At 50.5% G+C, this 13,196-nt stretch overlaps 1 protein-coding gene across 8 annotated transcripts in view; it reads right to left on the bottom strand.

Annotated features, from left to right (window-relative positions):
- The window catches only part of SLC23A2 (solute carrier family 23 member 2), a 146,907-nt gene extending 134,974 nt beyond the window's left edge, over positions 1 to 11,933 (bottom strand). For 4 of the 8 annotated variants that reach the window (XM_075910858.2, XM_075910859.2, XM_075910856.2 and 1 more), the window contains exons 1-2: positions 11,791 to 11,932; positions 6,616 to 6,678 (exon numbers count right to left, since the gene is read on the bottom strand). The gene's annotated coding sequence lies outside the window, so the exon portion shown is untranslated. Of the gene's footprint in view, positions 1 to 6,615; positions 6,679 to 10,113; positions 10,201 to 11,790 lie in introns of those variants that run through there. The other 4 variants (XM_089773806.1, XM_089773805.1, XM_089773807.1 and 1 more) reach the window with 3 other exon arrangements.
- Positions 11,934 to 13,196: the final 1,263 nt, after the last annotated feature.

The following is a 13,196-nucleotide window of genomic DNA, read 5'->3' as shown; positions in this document are numbered from 1 at the left end:
ATGACTCTCAAAAGTTGGTACCGCATACTTCTACAGTACAGCGCAAGTGTAACCCCAGACCACACCAATGTGACCCAAAGCTCCTTTCAAAGATTTCCCACCATGGCTAATACTAGCTCAGTTCTACTGGCATTAGCAATGTTCATATCCCTAGTGTCAACCAGCCACATCATCTTACTCCACTCTAGTGGGCACAGTACTTCAAATACCAGTGGCAGCCTGTTTACGCTAGGGTATCCACATGTGAAGAAAGCCTAAGCTCAATTTTCTCATTACAACCTATTTTTAACAGCAGATCACAACAAGAACAAGCAACTGATAAGAGTGGAAACCACACTGAAAACACTGGGCGGTGGGAACTGCCAATAAGTCTAATGATATATTAGGGGATGACATGCAAACAGGAGTAGCCACAATGAAAATGTGCTAGCGCATTTTAAAGTACTAATGTGGCTAAAGCTTACTTAACTGCATCATACAATCATAGAGCTGGAAGAGACCTTAGAAGGCCATCAAGTCCAGCCCCCTACCCAAGGCAGGACCAATTCCAATTAAATCAACCCAGACAGGGCTTTATCAAGCCAAGACTTAAACACCTCTAGGGATGGAGATTCCACTACTTCCCTAGGTAACCCATTCCAGTGCTTCACCACCCTCCTAGTGAAATAGTTTTTCCTAATATCTAACCTGGACTTCTCCTACCACAACTTGAGACCATTGTTCTACCATCCATCACTACTGTGAACAGCCTTTCTCCAGCCTCTTTGGAACCTCCCTTCAGGAAGTTGAAGGCTGCTATCAAATCCCCCCTCACTCTTCTCTTCTGCAGACTAAATAGACCCAACTCCCTCAGCCTCTCCTCGTAGGTCATATGCTTTAGTCCCCTAATCATTTTGCTGGACCCTCTCCAATGCTCCAGATGTGACCTCACCTGAGCTGAGCAAAGAGGAATAATCACATCTCTGGATCGACTGGCAACGCTCCTCTTAATGCAACCTAATATGCCATTAGCCTTCTTGGCTACAAGGGCACACTGTTGACTAATGTCCAGCTTCTCATCCACTGTAACCCCCAGGTCCTTTTCTGCAGAACTGCTACTTAGCTGGTTGGTCCCCAGCCTGTAACTATGCTTGGGATTCTTCCGCTCCAAGTGCAGGACTCTACACTTGTCCTTGTTGAACCTCATCAGATTTCTTGTGGCCCAATCCTCCAACTTGTCTAAGTCACTCTGGATCCTATCCCTGCCTTCCAGCGTATCTACCTCTCCCCCTAGCTTAGTGTCATCTGCAAACTTGCTGAGGGTGCAATCCATGCCCTCCAGGTCATTAATAAAGATGTTGAACAAAACTGGTCCCAGAACCAAACCTTGGGGCACTCCGCTAGAAACCAACCGCCATCCTGACATCAAGCCATTAATCACTACCCGCTGGGCCCGACCTTCCAGCCAGCTTTCTATCCATCTTACCGTCCATTTATCCAATCCACATTCCCTTAACTTGCTGGCAAGAATATTGTGGGAGACCGTATCAAAAGCTTTGCTAATGTCAAGGTATATCACATCCACTGACTTCCCCATATGCATACAGCCAGTTACCTCCTCATAGAAGCTAATCAGATTTGTCAGGCATGACTTGCTCTTCATGAATCCATGCTGACTATTCCTAATCACTTTCCTCCCATCCAAGTGCCTCAAAATGGATTCCCTGAGGATACCCTCTATGATTTTTCCAGGGACTGAGATAAGACTGTCCGTCCTATAGTTCCCTGGGTCATCCTTCTTCCCTTTCTTAAAGATGGGCACTACATTTGCCTTTTTCCAATCATCCAGGATCTCTCCTGATCTCCACAACTTTTCAAAGATAATGGCCAAAGGCTCCTCAATGACATTTGCCAACTCCCTCAGTACCCTCAGACGTATTAAGTCCAGACCCATGGATTTATGTACATTTAGCTTTTCTAAATAGTTCCTAAACTGTTCTTTCCCCATCAACGGCTGTCCATCTTTATCCCATATTGCATCACTTAGTGCATTAGTCTGGGAGCTGACCTTATCCATGAAGACAGAGGGAAAGAAAGCATTGAGTACTTCAGCTTTCCCCACATCATCTGTCACTAGGGTACCGCCCTCATCCAGTAGGGGCCCCACAACCTCTCTGATCACCTTCTTCTTGTTAATATGCCTGTGGAAACCTTTCTTGTTATCCTTCACATCACCTCCAAGTTGCAATTCCAATTGCACTTCCGCCTTCCTGATAACTCCCCTGCATTCTCGAGCTATATATACAATTATACCCCTCCCTAGTCATCTGTACAAGTTTCCACTTTTTGTAAGCTCCCTTTTTGTGCTTAAGTTCACCAAGGATTTCCCCATAAGAATCTATTAGGGTATGTCTACACTACAAAGTTGATTCGAACTAACAGCCGTTAGTTCGAATTAACTTTGATAGGCGCTACACAGGCAAACCGCTAGTTCGAATTTAATTCGAACGAGGTAAACCTCATTCTACGAGGACTAATGCCTAGTTCAAATTAAGTAGTTCGAATTAAGGGCTGTGTAGCCACTTAATTTGAACTAGTGGGAGGCTAGCCCTCCCCAGCTTGCCCTGATGGCCACTCTGGGCACCACCAGGGAAACTCGTCTGCCCCTCTCCCGGCCCTGGAGCCCTTAAAGGGGAACGGTCTGGCTACGGTGCCCGTGCCATGTGCAAGCCTGCCAGCACCCAGCCAGCAGACCCTGCACCTGCACCTGCACGGCATGAGCCAGCCACCCATTGCCACCCAGCCCTCCGCCTCTTCCCAGGACCAGGCTGGTGGCTCCCAGGAGCCTGCCTGGGGCTGCAAGAGGCGGGCACCCGCCTGGTCTAGTGCGGAGATCGTGGACCTCATCTACCACCTCCGCACTAGGCACAGGAAAGTGGCCGTCTAGGGCAGGAGAGCTGCCAGCCTGGTCACCCAGGAGCAGGTTTGCATGAAAATCAAGGTGGTCCAGTGAGACCCCGACCCTGAGCCTAGAACATAAAAACATAAGAATGGCTGTACTGGGTCAGACCAAAGGTCCATCTAGCCCAGTAGCCTGCCTGTCAACAGTGGCCAACACTAGGTACCCTGGAGGGGATGGACCGAAGACAATGACCAAGCCATTTGTCTCGTGCCATCCATCTCCAGCCTTCCACAAACAGAGGCCAGGGACACCATTTCTACGCCCTGGCTAATACCACTCCATGGACCCAACTTCCATGAATTTATCTAACTTCCCTTTAAACTCTGTTCTAGTTCTAGCCTTCACAGCCTCCTGCAGCAAGGAGTTCCACAGGTTAACTCTTTGCTTTGTGAAGAACAACTTTCTCTTACTAGTTTGAAGCCTGCTACCCATTCATTTCATTTGGTGTCCTCTAGTCCTTCTATTATGGGAACTAATGAAGAACTTTTCTTTATGCACCCTCTCCACACCACTCATGCTTTTATAGGCCTCTATCATATCACCCCCTCGGTCTCCTCTTTTCTAAGCTGAAAAGTCCCAGTCTCTTTAGCCTCTCTTCATATGGGACCTGTTCCAAACCCCTGATCATTTTAGTTGCCCTTTTCTGAACCCTTTCCAAGGCCAAAATATCTTTTCTGGGGTGAGGAGATCACATCGGTACATAGTACTGAAGATATGGCGTACCATAGTTTGATACTTCCCCTCCTCCTCCTTCCCCTGACTTCCCCCTTCCAGCTCCCTCCTCCCAGGTTTCCTCCTCCCCTCTCCCACCCTCTCTCACCTCCTTTTCCCAGTCTCCCCCAGTTTTGTTTAATAAAGAGAGTTTCTATTTTTGAACACACGTGTCCTTTATTTCGTACATCAGGAAGGGGGGCTAGGGAGGGGTAAGTGGAAGGAGGTGAGGGAGCCCCCGATGGGGAGGACTGGGGTGGCTCTGCGGGCTCCTCGGGGTGAAAGCTCTCCTGCAGCCCCCCGATTGACACCCCCCCCCCGGATGGCAGCCTGCGGCAAATGCAGCCGGGCTGATGGCCGAGTGCTGTGACGTGCCGAGTGTGAGCAGTCAGGGCACTCCAAGCCAGGACTGCTTTGCTGTCCCTCATCGAGTTAGACAAGTGAGCAGGGAACCCCTGAGAACTGTCTGTCCGGGGTGGGGGTCGGGTCCCTTTAAGCTCAGCCCTTGCCTAGCCTGAGACAGCAGCTCCATGCTCTAAGTCCTAATCTGATGCCCTGCCAGCACTGCTTCCGGCCATCCTTAACCTCGGTTTAGGGTCCACTCAGTGTGGACATGCTAGTTCGAATGAGCAAAATGCTAATTCGAACTAGTTTTTAGGTCTAGATGCACTAGTTCGAATTAGCTTAGTTCAAATTAACTAATTCGATTAAGTAAGTTCGAATTAGTGCTGTAGTGTAGACATACCCTTACTTGGGAGAGCAAGCATATGTAATCAGAATTTAGATAAGGAAGAGACCTATATTAAGCCAACTTTCCCATTTACCTGACAATATAGATTTGCTCTCAACAACACATTCTCAACTAAATAATGATAATTTCAGGGATGCTCAGAACATTCTAAATCAACCCTAGCTGCAGTGTTAGATTTAAAATACCGTGGGGGGGGGGGGGGAGAGAAAGAGTGGGATCACCAACCTTTCCTTCAGTATTTTACCAATTTGAGCAGTTTTAATCTAAAAGCCAACATATTGCTATTGTTAGCAAGAGGTTACAAAAATCAGACCTCAATCTCCTTAATCACAAGGCAGATAACATGCAAATATTCTTTTACATCTAAAGTATGGTTAATAATTACTCTCAATAAATCCTATTTCAGCCATGAGTTTTCACCAACATATAGCCTAAAAGTCGAGTACGAGAATACAATTAAATACTGGTTTGCTGCTTGCACTTCTTTAAATGCAGTTCTAACAGGACTACTCTTCCTCCATGCTCTTATAACAACTCTGGAATTATTCAGAGCTCATTTTCTCTAGTATTTTAACATCATAAGCCCTGGATCAAAATGCAACTTGTGCAGAAGGGGAAGGACATAAAGGTTTTTGCCATACACAAGATCACATACACAGCATTACGACTATACATAAAAAGAGCTCTATACTGAACAGCATATATGGTGCAAGTTCTCAGCGCTAACATAATTGCTTTCTGTTTAAACTGTCTCACAAACTTTATATTAACGTGATTTTGAAAATGAATACCCATGTACCTTACTGCCTGAAGCAGAGAGGTTAAGAACCTCCAGAATCTCCCCATTACTAAAGGACTGGGTTGGACTTCACTCCTTCTGAGTCAATTAGTAAAGCTCTCTTAGCATCAGACATATGGACAGGAAGGCCCTGAAGTAAGGCAGTAAAAGCACTTCATAGGAACTCAAGCGAGTGAATGATGAGATCTGAAGAGAAGCTGTGTTAAGTACAAACTGAGAAAGCAGCGCAAGGACGCTTGGCAGTAGAACTTGGCAAATGGAAACAGCAGCCTGTCTGAAGGAGCAGCTCAAGCTACTTTATACTGGGTCGCCAGGCAGGAATCCAGAATAGAAGATTGGTTTGGGGTTCCTTACCAGCAGCCGAGGAAACAGAATGCAAGCCCAACAGAATGAATATTGAGCCCAATGGTGGGGCTGAAGACTGTCCCCCAAAGAGACTTGGGAATAGCCCAAGAGGGGAGAAAAAGACTCTCTTGTATTGGGATGTTTCATGCATTTTCAGTTGGGCCGCAGAAAGGGACTGAACTTGGTGATGTGGCTGAAGGACCAAGCACGTCACAGAAGACCCACTGAGAGATGGATTGCCTGCAAGAGGTGACTGAGACAAGGACCAGTCACAGCACTGCACCCTGCCACAACTTGGCACTTCAGCTGAGGACTCCACTGAGATACAGTGCAATTATTGTGCAAACCTAAAGGCTGGAGGAAAGTGAGATTTCAAAATCCTGATCCCTTTTCCCAGGTCCCTCATAGTAAATGGTCAATTTATTTTTGTACAGCATCCAGAGGTCAAAATATACACTTAATAAACTACAGTACAGGTTAAACCTCTCTGGCCCAGCAACATTTTTGGTCCAGCATGATTTTAGTTAGCCAGATGTCCACTTAACACGGCTGTGGCCAAGTTTCCTACAGTTCCATAAACTTTGTTTACAGCCACCAGCCCTGGCTCTCAGTGTTCTGTGCTGTTACTTAGCTCTAATTTACTCCCAAATGTCTTCTAAGAGCCGAGTAAGAGGAAGGTTGGTAATGCTGTTAAGACAATATTGACTTCCCACAGTCTGGCAAATTCTCTGGCTCGGCACTGGTCAGGTCCCGAGGGTGCTAGACTGAGAGGTTCAATCTGTATTTGAAACAGTAGATAAGTGGAGGAAGCCTAAACTTCATTTTTTGCCTCCTATAATCTGAAAATAGCTGACCAATACCAGATTTTTTTTCCAATTTACAAACTGGAATTATCATCAGTACACATTTAGACAGTAGAAAATACAGTTTCTAATGGAAACGTGCTCCACAACAATAACAGTATTATGGGTTAGAAGAGAAAGGAATAAGTGAAAGCTTACAAGCAAAATATTTTAATGCAAAACACAGCAAACAGATTTTGTTTTCAATTATTTAATCTGTTCATACCTTCCACTACAGCATGATGCACATCCCCTTACATAGCCTGTCAGTCTCCTCTTCCTGCAGATTCTAAATAAAAATGAAACATGTTTTAATTATTGACATATTGTTTCTTAAGTGTTCACTCTTCATAAATATAGTTAGGGGAGCAGCGGATAGTAGTATCTGTTTCAGGTATGTAACATAAACCAGGCTATCTATCCAAATTTCCCCAATCAGTACCAATATCCTTCTTAGCCAAATCGCATTCTGGTTTGCGCTACCCTCAATTTAATTTAAATGACACGTCCTAGAAATTCTAAGAATCTTTTGAACATTCTTCTCCATAGCACCTCAAGCTTGAATTACAATGAAATATATGAGAAAAGCGAGTCTGAAAGAAAAATCGTCCTTAAAAAATGGCTCCTCAGTCATAGCACTGTATCTCTAGGGCCTTGGCTATAGAAAAAAAGTAGTAAAAGTCTTGTCTACATGAGAAAAATTGACCAGCACAGCTACTGCAGAATAAACTATTCCATAATAACTCCTTGTTATTTCATTATTATTTCATAACTACTCCTGGAATAAAAGTCAAGAATACTAATGTGACTTTTATTCTAAAACAGAATGTCCACACAGGGAGTTATTCTGGAACAGCAAATTCAAGTCAATTTTCCCTGAGCAGATAAGGCCTAAAAAAGTTAGTACTGTCTCAAATTAAATCATTATGGCAGGTTATCCGTCATATATTGAGGAATCCATACTATTAAAAGAAGTTTTCCCAGTTTAATTTAAACCCCTTCCCAATGACAACTTAAGGCTAAGTTTACACTAGCACTTTATAGAGCTGTAAGTTTCTGGCTCAAGGGTGTGAAAACACACCTCCCACTCCCAAATGCAGCAAGTTGCAGTGCTGTAAAGCACCAGTGTGAACCAGACTACAGCACTGGAAGCTGTGTTCCCAGCACTATTAGCTACCCCCCTCACTGAGGTGGTTAATATAGAACACTGGGGCTATGTCTACACCAGAGCTTATGCGCAAAAACAGACTTTTTTGTGTGCAAAAACCTGTGGAGTATCCACACCTCAAGTGCGTTTTCGCGCAAGAAAATCTACAGGTAATCGACAGAACAGAGGACTTTCTGCGGTATTGGTATACCTCCTTCTATGAGGCATAACTCCTTTTCGCACAAGAGTTCTTGTGCAAAAAGATGTGTGCGGACACTCAACAAGGGTTTCTTGCACAAAAAGAGCCTATCCCAAAAAGCAAAGGTGCTCTGCTGGCCATTCTGTGAGCTTTCTTGAGCAAGAATGTTTATGCAATGTTTACGCTCTCTTGTGTAAAAGCACAGTGCTTTTGCCATGTGCTTTTGAGGTGTGGACGTGCTTTTGCCCAAAAAATTTTTGCAGCAGATCGCTTCCGCAAAAAGCTTCTTGCACAAAAACCCTGCAGTGTAGACAAAGCCTGGGAGAACTCTTAGCCATGGCCACACATTCAGTTTAAAGAGCTGCTAGCTGAGCTTTAAAATGCAGATAAAGCCTAAGAAAGCTATTCTTATACCAGAATAAGAGCCTCCGCATGGCGATTTCTAGTGTTCTCTCAGTTATTGTCTTAGATTATTACAACAGGGGAGTAGGACCAACATTTTCTGATGTAGACAAAGCTAAGGAAAGAAAGTTACAACCTGACGACTTCTAATTATAACCTTTTGAAATGTAAAATATTAACAAACTGTAACCCTACAATCCAGTAGCATCTCTAGTAATTGTCCTTTTCTACCCAATCTTTTGATTGAGGTAGGTTCCCACATTTTTAGCATTTTCTGTTAACAAAAAAAAAAAAAAAATCAACTGCTGCTGCTGCCCTTGCTAAGCTACACATACAAAGTCTTCATCCAAACAACTCTAATAGCAAAGCTTTGACTTTTATTCTTCCTTGTGAAATCAACTGTGTTAACTTGAAAGCAGGAGGAGATGTTTCAATGTTAATGCTATTAAGACAAAATATTTCTTGTTGAATATTTTCTTAAAAAATATCTATATCCTCCCACCCCATTTCAGGAAGTCTCTTCTGACTGCTTCACCGCATTATACTACTTCCTAGGAAACTGTAGGGGTTGCTATCACCCTTGATATATTTACTTTTTGCTTCCTAAACTCACCTTTAGATCAATCGTAAATGCAAGATGAGCATGTGGTTTTTTTACTGCAAAAGAAGTCCAAGTCACTGCAGGAGTGAATGGTTGTCTAAAACCCTGCATCTTTCTCCTAGGTCTTAAACAACACCCTTGCAACACCCAGGATACATGTTCATTAAGAGAAAAAAAAGGGCGTTTTTCTTATTTCACATGAGTGAACATAGCTACAACCCCACTGAAAACAGGGAGGCTTGTAATAGGTTTCCCACACATGAGCAAGTTGAGGCAAACTTTGGGGTGGAGTCTAGGGTTCATCTCAACCTGCTAACTCAAGTTGAGACCAGGAGTTGCAAAAATGAAAAGGGAAGAGTCTTGTTTTACACTAATTTAGAGACTTTCCCTTTTGTGTCTGTATCTGCATGCAAGGCCTGGGACACCCCTTGAGGCGACTACCTTCTTGTCCAAAGCTGTGTGGCAAAAGTTTGATCTTCTCCAGTCATCTGAAGTAGTGGGCTGTGCCCACGAAATCTACATGTTTTGTCAGTCTATAAAGTGCTCCCAGACCTTTTGTTTTTTAAATTTATCCTGTACAGACGAACTCGGCTCTCCCCTGAAGCTGCTAGGCTACAACAGTTATTTCAAAATGGAAGGATAGGAATAAACATGAATCCTCCTTTCTCTGACTCGGTATTTTATTTTTTATAGAAAAAATAATCACATATGCATAGAAAGCTATGTTATTTGCATACACACTGCTGGGCATTTACAGTTCAGCTTACCTTTTATGAAGAGAAATGTAATTACAAGTTAGGACTAAGCTTTGACAGTAGTATTTTTATTTAATCTGTTTCCAATACAAATATTTCAAGATAAAGAAAATGTGTACACCAGTCACACGTGGGAGGGAATAAGGAACATGAGCACACAGGTAAAAGCAACAGAAAAAATATATGCCTTTTAGTTATTCAAAAAAAAAAAAACCAAGCATATCACGAGAGAGGGATCAGACAGAAGAAGAAAAAAACAGCTACAGGAATTAACCTGAATTCTTCACTTGGTTTACAAGCTTACCTCCTGGCAACCCACTTGGTTTCAAATAAAGATGAAGGGGAGGAGAAAAAACAGAAACACACCAAATAAAAATCCCTTTTTAGGCCTACCTTTTTCTTTCCCTCTTTTGCAAGATAAAGGGATTCTCTTCCCATGTACTTAGTGCCAGACCCTCACTTTTATATAGCTAGCATGACAGCATGAGCCATGCTATTCCTGATGCAATTAGCTCCCTCTACTCTCCTGGTACCAAGCTAAGGAAGGGAAATGACACCTAAACATGCCAAATGGGGACACTCCCTCCCCCCAACCAGACAGAACATGGAGGAGTTATCACCTAGCAGGAGCGTGGAAAAAAGATGACAGTGAGCACCATGAATAGGACCTGGAAGGGGCTTTATACCAGACCGGAGGAGCGGGTCACCTACAGACACACAGAAAGGAGCAAGGGGTTAAAACCGAGAACAGGGATCCGGTAGGGAAGGGAGAGAATAGGGACCTGGCCGGGGGAGGAGGGGGGATTATCCCTCAGACAGAGAATTAATACAAAGCAGCGGAGAGGGAAGGAAAGTCAATATCACACAAGATGGAGTGGGATGGGGGGGCAGTGCCAGGCAGCATGGGGGGGAAAGGCTTAGTGGGGTGGCGCAGCACGGGAGTAGTGCTGGATGCTGGGGAAGGTGCAATGGGGTGGGGAGGCCAGAGGCAGGGCTGATGCCAGAGACCGGAGGAATTAGAGGCAGGGCTGATGGGGGGGAGCAATGGGGCAGGAAGATTGGAGACAAGGTTGACGGGAGTCTTAGAGGCAGGGCTGATGTGGGGGGGGGGGCAGTGGGGTGCGGGGGATAGGGGAAGGGCTGATGTCGGAGGAGGGGAGCAATGGGGTGGGGGAGGGGAGCAATAGGAAGAAGGGGGCCTAGAACAGGGCTGATGCCGGGGGGCAGTGGGGTGGGGGCTAGGGGAAGGGCTGATGCCGGGGGGGGGGGGCAGTGGGGTGGGGGCTAAGGGAAGGGCTGATGCCGGGGGGGGGGGGGGGGGGCAGTGGGGGGGGGCTAGGGGAAGGGCTGATGCCGGGGGGGGGCAGTGGGGGGGGGCTAGGGGAAGGGCTGATGCCGGGGGGGGGGCAGTGGGGGGGGGCTAGGGGAAGGGCTGATGCCGGGGGGGGGGCAGTGGGGGGGGGGGGGAAGGGCTGATGCCGGGGGGGGGGGGGGTGGGGGGGAAGGGCTGATGCCGGGGGGGGGGGGGGGTGGGGGGGAAGGGCTGATGCCGGGGGGGCAGTGGGGGGGGGGGGAAGGGCTGATGCCAGGGGGGGGGGGGGAGTGGGGGGGGGCTGAGGGGGGCAGGGCTGATGCCGGGGGGGGGGGGTGGGGGGGGGGATAGGGGAAGGGCTGATGCCGGGGGGGGGCATGGGGTGGGGGGGGGGCTAGGGAAGGGCTGATGCCGGGGGGGGGGGTGGGGGGGGGAAGGGCTGTGGGGGGGGGGCAGTGGGGGGGGGGGGCTAGGGGAAGGGCTGATGCCGGGGGGGCAGTGGGGGGGGGCTGGGAAGGGCTGATGCCGGGGGGGGCAGTGGGGGGGGGCTGGGAAGGGCTGATGCCGGGGGGGGTAGTGGGGGGGGGGGGGCTGATGCCGGGGGGGGCAGTGGGGGGGGCTGGGAAGGGCTGATGCCGGGGGGGGGGTGGGGGGGAAGGGCTGATGCCGGGGGGGCAGTGGGGGGAAGGGCTGATGCCGGGGGGGGGCAGTGGGGGGGAAGGGCTGATGCCGGAGGGGGGTGGGGGGGGAAGTGGGGGGGCTGGGAAGGGCTGATGCCGGGGGGGGCAGTGGGGGGGAAGGGCTGATGCCGGGGGGGGGGGGGGCAGGGGGGGAAGGGCTGATGCCGGGGGGGGGCAGTGGGGGGGAAGGGCTGATGCCGGGGGGGAGGGGGTGAGCCGGGGGGGGGCTGGGAAGGGCTGATGCCGGGGGGGGGCTGGAGCCGCACGCCGAGGGGAGCGATGGGGGCCCGGCCGCTGCCTCTCACCTGCCATGGCAGCCCCGGGCGGTGGAAATGGCGCTGGGGCGGGAGGCTCCGCGGCTCCGGCTCCTCCGCGCTCTCGGCGGCGACTGCGGAGGGAGCGGCGGGGCGACCGGGCACGCGGGGGGGGAGGGGCTGCTCGCGGCCCCGCCCCCAGCAAGATGGCGCCCGCCGCGTTCCCCTCCCCCCAGGGGCTGCTGGGCCCCCACACCGCGTCTGCTGCCCTTCCCCCCGGGCTCAGCCCCCGCTCCTGCTCCCCCGGGCCCTTATCGCCCCGCCTCCCCTTGTCCCCTGCTCCCCGCAGCCCCCCCTTCCCCGGGCCCTGCCCCCCCCTTCCCTTGGACCCTACCCCCCCAGTCCTGCTCATCCTGGGCCCCTGCTCCCCCCGCCATTCCTCTGTGGGCCCCTGCTCCCCCCAGTCCTGCTCATCCTGGGCCCCTGCTCCCCCCGCCATTCCTCTGTGGGCCCCTGCTCCCCCCAGTCCTGCTCATCCTGGGCCCCTGCTCCCCCCGCCATTCCTCTGTGGGCCCCTGCTCCCCCACCATTCCTCTGTGGGCCCCTGCTCCCCCCAGTCCTGCTCATCCTGGGCCCCTGCTCCCCCCGCCATTCCTCTGTGGGCCCCTGCTCCCCCCAGTCCTGCTCATCCTGGGCCCCTGCTCCCCCCGCCATTCCTCTGTGGGCCCCTGCTCCCCCCAGTCCTGCCCCTGGGCACCTGCTCCCCCCACCATTCCTCTGTGGGCCCCTGCTCCCCCCACCATTCCTCTGTGGGCCCTGCTCCCCCCAGTCCTGCTCATCCTGGGCCCCTGCTCCCCCCGCCATTCCTCTGTGGGCCCTGCTCCCCCCAGTCCTGCTCATCCTGGGCACCTGCTCCCCCCACCATTCCTCTGTGGGCCCCTGCTCCCCCCCCTTCCTCTGTGGGCCCCTGCTCCCCCCAGTCCTGCTCATCCTGGGCCCCTGCTCCCCCCGCCATTCCTCTGTGGGCCCCTGCTCCCCCCAGTCCTGCTCATCCTGGGCACCTGCTCCCCCCACCATTCCTCTGTGGGCCCCTGCTCCCCCCAGTCCTGCTCATCCTGGGCACCTGCTCCCCCCCCTTCCTCTGTGGGCCCTGCTCCCCCCAGTCCTGCTCATCCTGGGCCCCTGCTCCCCCCGCCATTCCTCTGTGGGCCCCTGCTCCCCCCAGTCCACTCATCCTGGGCCCCTGCTCCCCCCAGTCCTCGCTCATCCTGGGCCCCTGCTCCCCCCAGTCCTCGCTCATCCTGGGCCCCTGCTCCCCCCGCCATTCCTCTGTGGGCCCTGCTCCCCCCAGTCCTGCTCATCCTGGGCCCCTGCTCCCCCTGCCATTCCTCTGTGGGCCCCTGCTCCCCCCAGTCCACTCATCCTGGGCCCCTGCTCCCCCCAGTCCTCGCTCATCC

Source organism: Pelodiscus sinensis, chromosome 28 (genome assembly GCF_052426305.1).
Source record: "Pelodiscus sinensis isolate ZL-2025 chromosome 28, ASM5242630v1, whole genome shotgun sequence".
NCBI classification, from domain to species: domain Eukaryota; kingdom Metazoa; phylum Chordata; order Testudines; family Trionychidae; genus Pelodiscus; species Pelodiscus sinensis.
This window is presented reverse-complemented; position numbering and strand designations above follow the sequence as displayed.